Here is a 16,829-nt window from a genome sequence, read left to right on the forward strand (position 1 = left end):
GTGTTCTGCCCTTATCTCCTTGTTCCCTGGAAACTAAGCATCATAATTATTTATTAACTGATCCTGCTTTTAATAACAGAAGCATAAAGGATGCCAGAAATCCTGCCCGTTCTTTTTCGGGACCAGAAATGGCTGGAAAGAAAAGATGCACACAGAGAGGTCAAGGACTAGGTCAAAGTGAATTCTTTCTTATTAGGTTAAAAACAACATTTTTTTTTTTATAGTGAGCAAGGCACTTTGGATTATTAAACATTAGTATCGCCTGCGTAATTTCTGCCTCCAGACGGAAGGCTGTGTGATGTGTAGTGCGCTGAGATTTTCCTTAAAAGACTTGGTCGGAGAAATATGCAAAGGGACGCGTGACCTCCGTGGCCAGGATGACGGTTTCAGAAGAGGAAATACACAAAACCAGTGGGTAAGTTCTTTAGCCCCATCACTTGGTAGTTTCCCATTTATTTGCTAATTTTACCGAGGATTTATCTTATGAGAAACAAAATGGAAGGATCTGTGAGGTACCAAAAGGTGAATCGTCAGGGATTTCACACCTGCCACAGGTAATCGTGGTTCCCTCTGGGTTACAATGCTGGTTTCCTCTGGGGACCCACCTCTCTGTTCTCAGGCCAGATGCTCGTGTTGGGCTCACTCCACTGCCAAGATACAGGGCAGGGCGGGATTCTAGTCTGGCCAATCCCTGTGGTTCTCTTCTCCTGGCCGCAGTGATTGGTCCAGGGATGGACACATGACCCAAGTCAGTCCAATGAAAGATTTTTGCTGGAACTCTTTTCTTTGGAGAGGCTCATCCTTGGGCTTCCTCAGCCCCGGGTGGTTTCTGAACCACCACATGGTGGAGAACGTGCTTGGGAATTACACTCCGGTGGAGGAAACAATATCTGAGTGGGACAGAAGGCCAGATTCCCAATGGCACCACTTAAGCACGGGATCCAGCTTTGCCTGAATCTGGTTGACCTCCTTGACCTTCACAGGAGCCAGGAAATTGCTCTGGGCTTAAGCTGGTTCTAGTGGATTTTCTCTCATGTGTCATCTATAGTCCTGACTAACATATGCAGGATTATAAACCAAGATACGTGTCACACCAGAACATTCTGTAGGTGCCCAGAGGAGAGAGGATCTTTTCTAGTTTGGGAAGAGAAAGGATCCCGGGAGGCTTTCTAGAGGAGGCAGTGTAGCAGTTGGGCTTTGGAGTAATGGAAGGCTTTATATGGGGGGAGGCAAGGAGAAAGGGAGCAAGAAGATGGGACTCCAAAGGAAACCTGAGGCTTGCAGGAGGATCCTACAGAGTTTCTGGGCCAAGAATACATGAGAAGGAAGGAAAACCCAGTTGAAATAAACCCTGGGGCCAGAGTCTCGGCATCTTTATCCAGGTGTGCTATGCACAATGTCAGGTGTAGAAGCATAGATAGACCATGGGGTAGAGTGGGCCCTACCCAGGGCAGCCTTGGAGCTTCTGGCTTCGGTTTGGTGAATTTTGCCTTTCTGATGACTTTGGGCAGGCCGGCGGGAACTAGGGTAGTTTGGTGCAGGTGAAAAGAAAGGAGGCACATTACCGACCGCCATTAACCATGGATGGGGATTCCATAGCATCCGTCTCCCAGAGATTGCCCCATAGCGAGGTTTTCACACTCACACATCGGGGCTCTACGAGGCGACCACCATGATCATTGAGTGCTTATGTTTTGCCAGACACGGGGTTACATACTTTAAGCGTAGCAGCAACAATAACAACCGTGGCAGACCATAATCAAGTGCTTACTGTATTCCAGACTCTGCTCTAAGCTTAACGATGAACATAGTACATCATCATCATTGTTATTAAAAACAAAAATTAACGGGGAACTTATTATGGGCCAGGTATTGTGCTGAGTGCTTCTTTTTCGTCATCTTAACACATTTTCACAGTGGATCTGGGGGGTAGGGAGTATTATCATCGCGCCCCTCTTACAGATGAGGAAACTGGGTCTCAGAGTAGTAAAGTGATTTGCCCGAAGTCACACAATGAATAAGTAGGGGAAGGGGGCCTAAAGTTAGGAAAGTTAGGTTTGCAAATCAGTGCTCTTTGGCAACATACTGTAATGCCATTCCTAATTTTGGTTTCTCATATGGATCAGTTTTAACTTGAAACAATTAAAAAAAATTTTTTTTTACATTTATTTATTTTTGAGAAACAGAGTGAGACAAAGCGCGAGCGGGGGAGGGGCAGAGAGAGAAGGAGACACAGAATCCGAAGCAGGCTCCAGGTTCTGAGCTGTCAGCATGGAGCCTGACGCGGGGCTCGAACCCATGAACTGTGAGATCTTGACCTGAGCCGAAGTCGGACGCTCAACCGATGGAGCCACCCAGGCAACCCTAAAACAATTTTTTTAAGTTTATTTATTTGTTTTGAGAGAGAGAGAGAGAGAGAGAGAGAGAGAGAGAGCACATGAGCAGGCGAGGGGCAGAGAGAGAGAGAGAGAGAGACTGAATCTCAAGCGGGCCCCATACTGTAGCACGGAGCCCGGCGTGGGGCTCGAACTCACAAATTGTGAGATTGTGACCTGAGACGAGATCAAGAGTTGGACGCTTAGCCAACTAGGCCGCCCAGGCACCCCCAGTTTTAACTTTTGTTTAAAGGTCTTTGTGCCCTATACGTTCATCATTCCGTAAAACAAGAAACAAATAAGGAGAGGGCCATCGCGTTGATGCACACGTCTCCCCTTTGTCCTGGTCGTAGTGAGCACTTCATTGCTTCCTTTGCTAGTAGGTTCCCCCTCGATCTTCCTCGCCTGCGTTTTCCAGCGTCTTGCTCTAGAATCTTGCACGAGGCCTGGCACACAGTCAGTACTCAGAAATTGATGATCACATGTGCTCACACGGACTTGCACCCAGTTAACGTAATCCCTCATCTAAGTTTTTAAAGAGCCAGTATGGTTTCCAAACCAAATGGGAAATCCCTTAAGAAAGGGCGAGATTCCTGGTTCAGAAAGTTTCCTGTCTTTTTTTTTTTTTTTTCTGGTATGGACTTTCTTGGTTTTGTTTCCTTTCTTTTATATTCACGGGCGTTTAGAAACACCATGTGAAAAGGAAGCACACATTCTCCTTTTCCGCTTGGAGGAATTTTGGGGGTGGGTCGAGGCAGGCCAGTCTGAACAAACACTCCCAGAAGCCGGGGTGGCCCTGGTGTTCCCTCAAGCCGCTGGGTCTCCAGATCTGCCCGCTCTCATCTCGGCCAAAGCACCGCGAATGACTGAGGCCCTGGGTGCCCAGCCAGATGGGCACAGGATTGCCAACGGGCCCCGAGAGACCTCAGGAGTTCCCAGAGACTCCAACGACATCTCCACGGAGCTGAGCGGTTTCTGCCGGCCTTGTGGCTGTCCAGACTTCCTCGGTTCCGATCGCGTCTCTGTGTTTGTTGTAGCCAGGAGCCCGCACTGGCCTTAATAGCCACTACACGTGGAAATCGGGTCAAACGTCTCTTAAGGGGCAGTTCAAGTGTCTTGCTTGACTACATCTGGCCTTCGAGAGACCCGTCTTCCTTGTTAATCCTTCTAAACCCGATTTCCAGGACCACGTACTTGTTATTATTGGATCTTGCAGGGCTGGGAAACGACTTCTCGCGGCGCTCAGTCTTGATACGGCGATGCTGGTGGTGTTAACACCTCGAGGGTGGAGGCGGAGCCTTGGGGGTTCCTCCGGCTCGGGTTCAAGCCCACATCTGCCACTTGCGGAGTGAGTGAGTTTAAACGAACCACTTTTCCTCTTGCGCACTCAATTGCCTCTTCTGTAAAGCGTGAGTGGTAACGCTGTGGGGTCCTTCTGACAATTACATGCGATGCTGTATCTGAAATACCTGGCGGTCACGGCCAGTGCTCCAAGGGTCATGTTTGTGGTGGTGATGATGGTGATGATGACGACAGCATCTAACAGTGTTTACACAATCCCTTGCACCCAGGACCTTTTTGGCCCAAACAATATTTACATAGTCCACATGTGGTGATTGATGAATGCTCCTTTGGAATGGAAAACGGGTCTCTAACCCCCCGCTGGCTGCTGGGAAAGGTGGGCCTGGGGGAGGAAGGGAGAAGAGGGGTGACAGCGCATCCTTGCCGCCAGGATAGTCCTTGGGACAGATCCTACTGCTGCCTATTCAATATCCATCCCCCTTCTTCCCTGCTCATAAAATCCTGGCTTTGTTTTCTGTGGCAATTTGCCTAACCAAGTACTCATGTCACAGGGTCTTGCAGCCAGGGGTGACAAAGCTACACAGTCTGACTGTGGACGTCTAAGCGGAATTCCTCTGGGTTTCCGGGAAAGACTTGCCCCCTAAGAAGAGGGGAAGAGGTGGCCAGCAGAGTTATCTCACTCCTTCCCCTACCTTGAAGATGGCCACCATGTCTAATGGGAGCAGTCGTCTTGCTACCCGGAGGCAACGGTCAAGAGACTCACAGAGACGCCTGCTAACGTCACTAACCCACAGGCCCAATCCCACAGCCCTCGCCTTCTGGATGTCGGGATGGCGAGAGAGGACAATCATGATTCATTTAGATCACTGTGAGTCGTGTCTTATTTGCAGCCTGAAGTATTCCTAACTTACAACCTTCTTGATTTTCTCTGATGGGAAAGGAAACCCTGGAAGCCCAAGTGAGGAAAGAGATTCTCCAGGTTGGCGCGAATAATATGCCGAAATGGCAGCTCTCCACTTCCTCTCTTAATGCAGCAACGGCACACAGAACCCCGGGCATAACAGCTGATAATAAGAGCCGACATGACTTAAGCATTTATTCTGGGTCAGATGGAGCATGCTGCTGGGCACAGAGTAGGCTTTAGGAGAAAATCTTGACTATGGCATGAGGGCGTCAATGATAAATCACACGCTCTATCCACAGCGCCACCCAATGGCGTATCACCTTCCTCCTTCCACCAGAGACTCGATTCACATATTTCCTTCTCTTTTGCTGAGTGGGAATGACAATAACTCCCGCGTCACAAGGTTGTTGTACGTATCAAATGAGCTGCTAACTGTGAAGAGCTTAAAACGTGACCAGTCACATAGCAGGTGCTTAGTATAGGTTCGATTAACACAAGGGCAAACAGCTGAGTGGGTTTTGTCAAATCCTTCCCGTGTTCTGGATGTCAATTATTCCCATCTGTCAAATGTGGATGGAAGACTAGACCAGTGTTCCCTATACTTCTTTCTGTCACGGACAACCTTCTTGATGTCCGTATTCTATTCGTCTCAACTTGTATTCTCTCAATCACACACACCTGTATTGTCTCTACTATTTGTGTTAACCTAATATGTGTCTTTAATGGGAATCGCTTTTGGTTTTGCCTTATCCTAAGTGATCATATCTGTGCAATAATAGATATATCAGTGCTTCTCAACTGGGTTTTTTTAAAATATGAAATTTATTGTCAAATTGGTTTCCGTACAACACCCAGTGCTCATCCCAACAGGTGCTGTCTTCATGACCCATCACCCACCCTCCCCTCCCTCCCACCCCCCATCAACTCTCAGTTTGTTCTCAGTTTTTAGGGGTCTCTTATGTTTTGGCTCCCTCCCTCTCTAACCTCTTTTTTTTTCTCCCCCTCCCCCATGGTCTTCTGTTAAGTTTCTCAGGATCCACGTAAGAGTGAAGACATATGCTATCTGTCTTTCTCTGTATGACTTATTTCACTTAGCATAACACCCTCCAGTTCCATCCATGTTGCTGCAAAAGGCCAGATTTCATTCTTTCTCATTGCCACGTAGTATTCCATTGTGTATTTAAACCACAATTTCTTTATCCATTCATCAGTTGATGGACATTTAGGCTCCTTCCATAATTTGGCTATTGTTGAAAGTGCTGCTATAAACATTGGGGTACAAGTGACCTCCAGGGACCACTTGGAAATGTCTGGAGACATTTTAGTTGTCCCACAGGGGTAGTGATGATACTCACATCTAGTAGGTAGAAACCAGAGATACTGTTAAGCATCTTGCAATGCACAGGACAGCCCCCACAACAAAGAAGGATCCAGCCCACAAAATGGTGCTAAAGTTAAGAAACCCAGAAGCACACACATACACGCATGTGCACACACACACAGGTGAATATGCTTTAAAACATGTAACCATACAAAAGAGAGAGAGAGAGAGAGAGAGAGATCATCCAAGTATCATCTAAATCACTCTGTGCATATTCAAGAGCGAGGTTACCAAATGTTCCCAATCCCCTCCTAAACTGCTTTCTTAAAAGTCCCTTCCTCTAAAACTCAGCAAAGTCAAATTGGAGACAGCAGGTTATTTCTTTTATTACTCGAGGCTAAGAAAGAAATTTCTTCAGAAGCAGAACATCATCTTTGGGAAGAAAACAATTCTCATTTCCAAGGAGTGATGAATGTAGCTGTGTTTACCTGTAGAAATAGTCTGACTTTCCGGAGACCATAAGCCAAAGGACCTTGAGATACAACCATCTACCCGAAGCAGTATGAACTCTACAGTCTGGTCACTCAGAGCACATGCTAATCAAGGGGCCCTCGCATTTCCCGGTAGAGCAGCGATTCTCCGCGTTTTCCCCACCCTGGCCTATGAAGCATGCTGTTCATGCTCACGATATTCCTACAGACAGAGCCAGGGTTACAATTACAATTCCCCTCCTGTCTTTGGGGTGCCTGGGTGGCTCTGTCGGTTAGGCGTCCGACTTCGGCTCAGGTCATGATCTCGCAGTTTGTGAGTTCGAGCCCCATGTTGGGCTCTGTGCTGACAGCTCAGAGCCTGGAGACTGCTTCGGATTCTGTGTCTCCCTCTCTCTCTGTCCCTCCCCAGCTTGTGCTCTCTCTCTCAAAGAAACAACAACAACAACAACAACAACAACAATTTCCCTTCTGTCTCTAACATTCAGGAAATTCCAGAGTGGTGTCAGTGAGCTCCTTGACCACTCTCCGCCTTCAACAATGATTGGGAATAAATTGTTTTCCATTGAAACCAATTGATCCAGTGCCCCAAGACCACATTTGGGAACTGCTTGTTCAGGGCATTCCTCAACCAGGAGTTTCCTCGTGGAGCCATTTAGACACCAAGGTGAGAGGTTGAGCCAGAGAAGTGACTTAGAGTTGGTGCCACGTTTTCTACACTGAGCTATCATGATAACAACACATGGTGCCTTTCTGGCACGTTGGGTACATAGTTCATACTTCATCCTCAACACGATCACGAGAGGTTGTTAGAAAAGGAGCTGTCCCCCCCTCCCCAGTTAGCCAATGAGAAGACAGAGTTTGGGGGGAGGCTCACAAAGCAAGTTCTAGAACTCCGTTTCTTCAGTTCCTAATTTGCTGACTTTCCACGTGACTCTGGGCAGCCTAACAGACACTCCTCTGTATGATGCCCTCAGAGACTTTCCATTCCTGGAATTGGTGCTTAGGGAATGATCTAGATCAAGCCACTTAAAGACGGAGACGTTAGATGGCACAGATTATACAAGGCCTTTCTCAGCAGAGTTCATACCCTTTTGATAGTTTGGATAATGAATGGACTTCTAGCAGCCCGTATTATCTCGGACTCACATAGCTTCTTTTGTACCCTGTCACTCACAACCGTCCTTTTCTTGTTGAGGTCCTTAGCACAGGTGAGTTTTGCTTAACTGGCCACCAATGTTGGATCAGGCTTCTGAGGCTCCTATCTCTCGCTCATATGTTTGGAATCCCTTGGAGTCCCCATGTAACTGGGATTCGCCGGGGAAGATCATGGAGAGGTAGAGACATGGTGGGGAGATTAAGTCAAAGACGTTCCTGGGAGGTGCCCTCCACTGCAGTTAATAGCGCTCTTCGGTGCAGATGCTCAACACCAACAGCTCTCGCTCCACCTCAGCTATTCGGAGTCTCTACCTTGGAATGGGAAATCTGTGTCATCGTGAGCCCCTTAGCTTCACCTCCAACCGCCGTTGGCTTGTTGCCTTCTCTAAACCTGCAGAGAGGAATTCCTTCTCTGGATACACCTGCTGCTGCCAGGAGCTAAAGGTGAACGCGTACGTTTTCTTGCACAGATTCTGGTGTTGAGGTGCAGGGGGGTGGGGCATGGGGGTGGGGATCTGGCGCGCAACCCAGAAGGGTAGAGAAAACTGAAATCACACCTCCCGTCTCTCCACAAAGGTTTGATTCTCTTTATGAGTATGATCCGCCAATCCGTAATCAAGGGTTAATTTCACAGCTCACTGCTTCATCTAGCATAATATCCATTCAGACTAATTAAATCTGTCTAATAATGTGAGTGTCTTTGTCTTTGTTCTTCCCCTTCTTTGTTTTACACCCTTCACATCTCATCTCCAGAACCACACGCCATCACACTCTACTTGACAAGCAGAATCCATCCCTAAAATTAAAACATTCCTGACCTATCTGCAATGACAAGGCAGGCGAGCTTCACGGCGCTCCGGCCCATGAAGGGAACTGACACATTTGTTTTTAATTTCAAAAGAGTAGAAAGTGAAGATCTGACCCCGTCAATCAAGCCCTGTGACAAGTTTAATCATTGGTGCCCCACAAAAATCACGGCTAAATAGGAATGCAAATACTGTATCACAGGGCTCTTATAAATGCTAATCAAGGAGAAGTAATCAAGTGACAATTTCACTGATCTCTTTTCTGAAGAAGTCACTCAATGCTCTGTCTCTGGGCCACAAAGAGAAGAGAACAGGACAAAAGGGATGGATGAGGTCCCCCCCCCCCCCCAACCTTCCTTTTATTTTCCTTCCAGGACATTTCTTTTTAAAGAGAGAATTCGTTCTTTTGATCCATTGTTGAACTTTAAAGCGAGGAACTCGCGCAGCTATATGTCAAGTGTACTTTATTATCGGTACCCTGGCCGGGGAGAGAACGCACCGAAACTTCCGCTAAAATAAAAATCATCATTTGTCTTTGTCATTAATCTGTTCTCAAATTCTCTTATATCTTAAAAGTGACTGACCTTCGCTGTGAGAGGGGAAGAAAAAAAAAGTTTTACAAGTAGTCGAAAATCTGAAAATTATGATCACGGTAACTCAAAAAAAAAAAAAAAAGAAGAAGAAGAAGAAGAAAAATCCCTTTTAAAAACTTAATCCAGGGTTGATGAAGAATTTATAATCACCAAGAAGTCCTGAGCCAGGCGTCTCTCCCCTCAGTGTGGAGGCTTCACTCTGCTCAGGGAGAGAAATCAGAAATTGGGGAGATGTTTTTCATGTACGTTTTTACGCAGGACCTGAGAGCTTTGCGTGTTACCAAGCTTAGAACGGAAGGTATTTTTTTTTTCTTTTCCTTGTCTCTATTTTTTAAAAAAAATATTTTTTAATGTTTATTTATTTTTTGACAGAGAGAGAGAGAGAGAGAGAGAGAGAGAGAATGAGCGGGGGAGGGGCAGAGAGAGACAGAGACACAGAATCCGAAGCAGGCTCCAGGCTCCGAGCTGTCAGCACAGAGCCCGACGCGGGGCTTGAACTCACGAACCGTGAGATCATGACCTGAGCCGAAGTTGGACGCTCAACTGACTGAACCACCCAGGCTCCCCTCTATTTTTTTTTTTTTTAACAAGAAGTCCCTAAAGAAATCTAATTATTGGTGACTTCGTCTGCCATTCCAAGTTTGTCCTACAATGTTTATCCAGGCCTATAAAAACAGAACATTTCAGAAGTTCAGGTATTGGCGAGATTAATTCCTATAGTGCTAATCACCCCAAGTTCCAAATGTCCTAGGTGGCGTCTCTCCCTCATCTTAAGGACAGAAAAGTTGGAATTTATGGTTTTTTGGGGGGGAATTTTTGTCATGTTTCATAGAAGAGATAGATGGAGCAAATCCAGCCCACTGCCTCTTCTTGTATGACCCAGGAGCAAAGAATAGTTTTTGCACTTTTATTTTTATTTAAAAACATTTTTTAAATGTTTTTATTTGTTTTTGAGACAGAGAGAGACAAAGCATGAGCAGGGGAGGGGCAGAGAGAGAGGGAGACACAGAATCCGAAGCGGGCTCCAGGCTCCGAGCTGTCAGCCCAGAGCGCGACGCGGGGCTCGAACTCGTGGACTGTGAGATCGTGACCTGGGCCGAAGTCGGATGCTTGACCGACTGAGCCACCCAGGCGCCCCAGGTTTTGTAGTTTTTAAAAGGTTGCAAAAAAAAAAAAGATTTCTCCACATAAAAATTACATGAAATTCAAATTTCAGTGTCCACAAATGAAGTTTTGAAAACATAGTTTATTTATTTTGAGAAAGACGGGGACAGTGTGAGTGGGCAAGGGGCAGAGAGAGAGGGAGAGAGAGAATCCCCAGCAGGCTCTGTGCTGCCAGCACGGAGCCCGACGTAGGGCTTGCACTCCTGAAATGGCGAGATGGCGACCTGAGCCGAAACCAAGAGTCAGAGGCTTAACTGACGGAGCCACCCAGGCGCCCCCACAGATGGACTTTTATCGGAGCCTGACCACACCGATGCACTGACGGATCCTCCACGGCCGTGTTCCCGCTGCACCAGCAGAGCTGAGCACGTGCGGTAGAGGTTGTAGGACTTGCAAAATCCGCGTATTTACTGTCTGGTCTTTTACAGAAGAAGTTTGCTGACCTCTGTTTTATCTCATCGTGGGAAATTTGCTAGATCTTGGCTGCACCTCAATATCCCCCGCCGCGGAAATCCTTTCTGTCCAACAGCTTGATCGAGGTATAATTGACAAAGAAAACTGTATATATTTCAAGTCTACAATGTGATGGTTTGATGTATGCATACCTGGAGAAACGGTCACCACCACAATTCAGTTAATTAAACACATCCATCATGTCACATAGTTACCTTTGTGTGTGCGTGTGTGTGAGAGGACGCCGAAGATTGATTCTTTTCGCAAATCTCAAGTATACGATATCGTTACCTGTGGTCCCTGTGCTGGACATTAGAGCTCCAGACCTGACTCATAACTGGAGGCTTGTACCCTTCGACCAGCAGCCCCCCATTCCCCCCATCCTTCAGCCCCTGGAAACCGTTCTCCGTTTCTGTGAGGTCGACTCTTTGAAAAAGTGTCCGCGCATCGATGAGATCACGCGGTGTGTATCTTTCTCTGGCCAATTTCCCTTCGCACAGTGTCGTCCAGGTTCACCCATGTTGCCAGAGATGCTAGGAATTCCTCCTTCCTCCTGGCTGAATAATACTCCACCGTGATGGGGCATTTTAAATAGAGGCACGCCAGCGAAGGTGCCTCATGTGTTTCAGATGGAAAGTTTGGGTTCACCGGGGGAAGGATGGGCTTCCCTCCAGTGAAATGAGGGCTTCCGCCCACGTGTACTAGACCTTGGACCTTCTCTGGCTTTCGCCTACTCTGTTCCATGGCCCCAGTGTCTGAGGACAGGTGTTTTCTCCCCTTGAGGGGTCAATCACGGAGCCTCAGATGCTTCTGGCTGCTCCTCTCTCCGGTAACTTCGCTTCAAATTAAGATCTAATTCATTCTGGAATAATAATGGTACTCCAAAAATAGAACACTGACAATAACAGAAAAGGGAACACTATTCTGTATATTTCTATTCTGGTGCAGAGTCCCTGAGACCCAGTGTGGCAGAAGTGATAATACCTATGCTGGGGAATAAAGACCCTGGTCAGTTTGTTGTCTCAACAATACCGAGGCAGGAAATCACAAGAGGTAACACTTCTTCCTGCCAGACGTGCCCAGGTATCCAATATATCTACACACACCTGCCTCTACTTTTTTTTTTTTTTTTACATATTTAAATAATAGTTATTCACAATGTTCTCTTAATATTTTCCAGGGCGGTTTCTCATTTCATAGTGAAACTGATTCTCCTTGGGTTAGAGCCATGCTTCTCCATGGGGGTGATTTGCTCCTTCCCGTTGGAAGAAGGAGAGGGAGTCCTGGGGTACACGGAGGGCACAGGGGATGTGTGGCAGCATCCAGAGGTTTTGGTTATCGCAACTCCCAGAGGGTACAGAGCTCCTGGCATGTAATGGATGGAAGCCAGGGACACTGCTAAATACCCTATACGTATTCTACAGGACAGCCTTCACAATGGAATTACTTGGCCCCAAATAGCAATACTTCTGAGATGTAGAAACCCTCAGTTGAGAGGCAAAATAGTAGGGCGCCTGGGTGCCTCGGTCAGTTGAGGGTCCAACTTTGGCTCAGATCATGATCTCACGGTTCGTAGGTTTGAGCCCTGCGTCAGGCTCAGTGCTGACAGCTCGGAGCTTGGAGCCTGCTTTGGATTCTGTGTCTCCCTCTCTCTCTGTCCCTTCCTTGCTCACGTTCTGTCTCTCTCTCTGTCTTAAAAATTAAACATAAAAAAAAAAAAAGAGGTAAAACAGTGCAAGCTAGATTTAAAGCAAAGTTTCTTGGGGGCACCTGGATGGGTCAGTCGGTTAAGCGTCCGACTTCGGCTCAGGTCATGATCTCACGGTTCATGGGTTCGAGTCCCGCACCGGGCTCTGTGCTGACAGCTCGGAGCCTGGAGCCTGCTTCGGATTCTGTGTCTCCCTTTCTCTCTGCTCCTCCCCTGCTCACGCTCTCTCTCAAAAAGAAAATAAACATTAAAACAATAAAAAAAAGGAAGCAAAGTTTCTCAACCTTGGCACCATTGACATTTGGACTGGGTGTCGCGGGATGGGGGGCCGTCCCATGCATTGATGCATACTAGCCTCCCTGGCCTCTACCCACTAGATGCCAACAGTACCACCCTCCCCCCACTGCTGGTGAGAACCCAAAATGTCTCCAGAGAATGCAAATGCCCTTTGCTGGGCCAAGGAGTGTTGGTTGAGAACCACTGGTTTTAACTATGAGTTGGTTATTTGGTGGCTTGGTCAGTCTGGACGAGTTACAGACTACTTTGAAGGCTCGCTCAACGGGACAGAGAACCAATGCACTTTCTGACACTACTGTGTGGAATGAGGTGATGTAGGCACGTTCTCGGGGCATCTCCAGAGCACCCTGATACTGGAAGTTTTTCTTACCCAAAGCGAATTTTCTTAAAGAAAACTCTGAAAGAAGGAAAGAATGCGGATGTTTTTTGTTTTGTTTTAAACTTCTCTGACCTCCCATCTGGAGGCCTCCCAGGCAGCCTGCCCTGCCCCTACCTGCTCCCACTTCAAGAATGAGGATTTACTTGGGGTGCCTGGGGGGCTCTGTCGGTTGAGCGTCCGACTTCAGCTCAGGTCACGATCTCACGGTCCGTGGGTTCGAGCCCCGCGTCGGGCTCTGTGCTGACAGCTCGGAGCCTGGAGCCTGCTTCGGATTCTGTGTTGCCCTCTCCCGCTCGTGCTCTCTCTCTGTCTCTGTCTCTCTCAAAAATAAATAAACATTAAACAAAATTAAAAAAAAAAAAGAATGAGGATTTGCTGAGGTCCTTACTCTGGGCTGAATGGCTGCTCTGGCCCAGAGTCTAGAGTAGGCTGTCCCCATTTTCACAGGTAAGGAAGTTGGGACGCAGAAAAAGTATATAATTCACGCAAAGCGCCGTAGCTCGCAAGTCCCGGGGCTGCCTTGTGAGCACACCGAGGTTCAAGACATACTTTTCCTAAGGAGACAACAAAAGTGTTGGGTTTGTAGTCTGGCCGTATTCTTTTCCGTGTGACCCTGGGCCAATCACTGCAGCTTTTCAAGTCTCTGTTTTCTCATCTGTAAAACAGAGCTACAAATGCATTGAGGGGTTAAACAAGCAATGCCCTTACTAGGGGCCGCCCCGGAGCGGAGCGGGAACTCTGATCATGATTGTTAAGACCAGGTATCATTATTTGTACCCATGTTATTAACACCATGTCCGAAGTCCTGACCATAAATCGGAGGAGACAAGTTTGGAAGAAAACACGAGCGTCTTCAGGAGTGATTAAGGTAAATGTATTTTACAAGTGAAACAATGCGGCTTTGTTCCATCCCCACCCCCCCCCCCCCCCCCCCAGCACTGCTTCGTATCCGCTGGACTTTTCTAGATTAGCATGAGGAAAGCCCGGCCTTTGAGAATTAATCCTGTGCAGGTGGTTAAAGAGGGCCTTAGCTGGGGAGTGTGTCTATCACAGCGGAAGTCGGTCCGTTCTAACTCAGAGGCTGCCTGAGCCCGGCGTGTTGTATGTGTGTGTATGTTTGAAATGGGACCTGCAGGGGATTCGGTTCCTTTCTTCTTGAGAAGGTACAAATAGCTGAGCATTTTTCCTTTTGTCTTACCCCTAAGTAACCACCACCTCTTTCCTGTAAAACCCTGTGGCTTTGGTAAGAATCACCTTCGTGCTCTCCTAATATGGGCCTGAAACATCACAATGGACCAGAGCAAGGATTTGGAATGGGTCCGTTCCGTCCATTTCCCCAAACTGTCCACTGGCAAGTTTGGTTCCGAGGGAAGTGACGGCGTCCACGCACTTCGATCCCCCCGGGCCCACGTTCGTTCGCTTTGTGGATGTGACCTTTTTGGTGGAGGTAGGGGGTCCTGTCCCTGCTCCGCCCCCACCTGGACCTCACTTACACTTGGTGAGGACGCACTCGATGGGTCTTTGTGCAATGATCCCATGTGGTCCAGAGAATCAAAACATCGGTGCGCCATCGTAGAGACAGGGCCCTTCGCTGAAACCAGTTCCCCCCAACTGGTTTCCATGGAAACACGGGTCTGTGGGATGCCAGCAGGTGTTATGCGAAGAGCTGGCTGTATAGTCAAGTACGTCGGGGTGAATCTGCATCGAACGAGACTCCGACTGCAGGACTTCGCCTGGTCTTTCTTTTTTTGTTTATGCCAATGGGTGATACCACTTCCCAAACGGGATCTGTGGCACGCAGTATTTGCAGAACTTATTGGACTCCACAAGCTTTTTTCCAGTGAGCACCTGGTGGGATTGGTGTTGCCAGGAATGTAATCTGCAAAACTTTCCTTTAACAACTGACCTGCCTCGGGGCCACTGAGGCCATTGCTGTTTTCCTTGGCCCGGGCTGTGCCTTCCCAGCTATCTGCACCGCTCGCTCTCTCACTCTGTTCACCCTCTCAGCAAGGACTTCTCTGACTTCTCTTGCAAGCCAAGCATCTTCCCGCACCCAGCCCCCTTCTCGTCCCTTCCTGCCAGCACGGACACGTGATTGTTTCTGCGCGGCCCTTAACAGGTTACGTGTTCTATTTTCTGGACTCTTCCTCTCCAGAGTGTGAGCTCCACCGGGGCAAGGTTTGTGCCTGTCTTCCACACCCTTTTACACGGCAGTGCCTGGCACAGGTGGGCACTTAATAAGCAAATGCAAGCTGAATAAATGAACAGGTAAATTTATGAATCCCTGCTTCACACATGCGCAGAGACCCAGAGAGGGGAGAAGTGAACGGATGATCGCTGCACGATTGTGACAGTCATCAGGCTAGGCAGGGCGTGCGAGGCAGCCAGCAGCCTGGTGTCACTTGGGCCCTTAGACAGCGTGCTTCCAACTCACGACAAGCATGCTCACCTGATAGAGTAAGATGGCCCTGGTCCAACATGGCGGCAGCAGCTTGCTCGCACCGCCTATGGTCATTGGGAGTCAGGGCAGACTGGCGTCCATCCACTCATTCTTGTCCTCCCCGTGGTTAGAACCGAACCCGGAGATGACTAGTTTTTACTGATCGCCCACGGCAAAGGGGAGCCTGTGGATAAGACCTGAGGATTCGGGGGGGGGGGTCTAATGAATCTGGACTGGCTTTGCTCCTTGCAAAGTGGACAGACTTGGGTGCTGTTCATCATCACTCAGCCTCTTTATTCTCACCTGTGAAATGGGGACAGTGACAGTGGATGCTCCAGTTAGGCCTGCTGTGAGGACTAAGTAGTTATGGAAAGAATTTAGCATGGTTCCCAGGGCACAGCGGAAACTCCGTGCACGGTGGGGATTACGATTATGACTATGAACACGTACCTTATCGCCCATCCTCAAAGCAACCTTGCAAAGTGGCCCTCCCATTTTACAGAGGAAGAAATGAAGGTCCAAAGAGTTTACGTGGCTTCCTTGAGGTGTGGCGGTTAGTTAGGGCGGCCCAGATTTATGCTCGTGTCTATGGGACCTCAGGACCCATCCAGACGGATCTCACCCTCTCACATACTGTGTCTAGAGATCTAGGCCACAAGCAGAACAAAACAGCCTGGGCCATAAATCCCTGAGACAGTGGAACTTTTTCCCCATTTGGCTCCAAAACTAGCTACAACTTTTTTTTTTTTTTAAGTTTATTTATTTATTTTGAGAGGTTGAGAGAGAGAGTGTGTGCAAGTAGGGGGAGGGGCAAAGAGAGAAGAAAAGGGAGAATCCCAAGCAGGCTCTACACTGTCAGCACAGACCCCAAAGCGGGACTTAAAAAACTCATGAACCATGGGATCATGGCTTGAACCCAAATCAAGAGTTGGACGCATAACCGACTGGGCCACCCAGGCACCCTGAAATTAGCTACAACTTTTTGACAAGTCTGGCTTTTTCTCAAGCTTTTTCTCACTTGTGGGGTTAGGGTTGTTGCACAAGATGGTTCATCCTTTGGGAGAAAGAAGGGAGCTGACTGGAGGGAGCTGGGGGAGAGGAGAGGACAACCCCAGACATTTTTATTCCAGCCTAGAGGAGGCAGTCAGGGACCTCACTCTCTTGAAATTCCTTTTAACCATCCTATCCTCCCTTCCCTGTGCCCATTGGTGCCTCTGGGCACTGGGCTGGGTTGGGAGGGGTGGGGAGGAGAAGACTTCAGGTTCAAGTTGCTCTCCTTGAGAACCCCGAGCCCCTTACTCTTGGCACTGACTACAGCCATTTAGGAAATGCATAGGGGATCCGCAGGCAGCACCGGGCTCATCAAGAGGGCTGTTTCGTGAAGCTGCTCAGAGAATCCAGGACCGCTTCGAGGCTCTTCTGTCACATCAGAAGACAGGGG

General features: G+C 48.1%; 1 protein-coding gene and 1 long non-coding RNA gene across 3 annotated transcripts in view; one reads left to right on the plus strand and one right to left on the minus strand.

Moving 5' to 3' along the window:
* Positions 1-16,829, minus strand: part of TSHZ2 (teashirt zinc finger homeobox 2) — a 460,946-nt gene that overhangs the window by 33,725 nt on the left and 410,392 nt on the right. The window lies entirely within an intron of this gene.
* Positions 6,803-9,279, plus strand: LOC109497925. Its single transcript, XR_006595064.1, has 3 exons — positions 6,803-7,601; positions 7,810-7,992; positions 8,125-9,279. It is a non-coding gene; the product is annotated as an uncharacterized LOC109497925 (long non-coding RNA).

This window comes from Felis catus, chromosome A3, assembly GCF_018350175.1.
Source record: "Felis catus isolate Fca126 chromosome A3, F.catus_Fca126_mat1.0, whole genome shotgun sequence".
NCBI classification, from domain to species: domain Eukaryota; kingdom Metazoa; phylum Chordata; class Mammalia; order Carnivora; family Felidae; genus Felis; species Felis catus.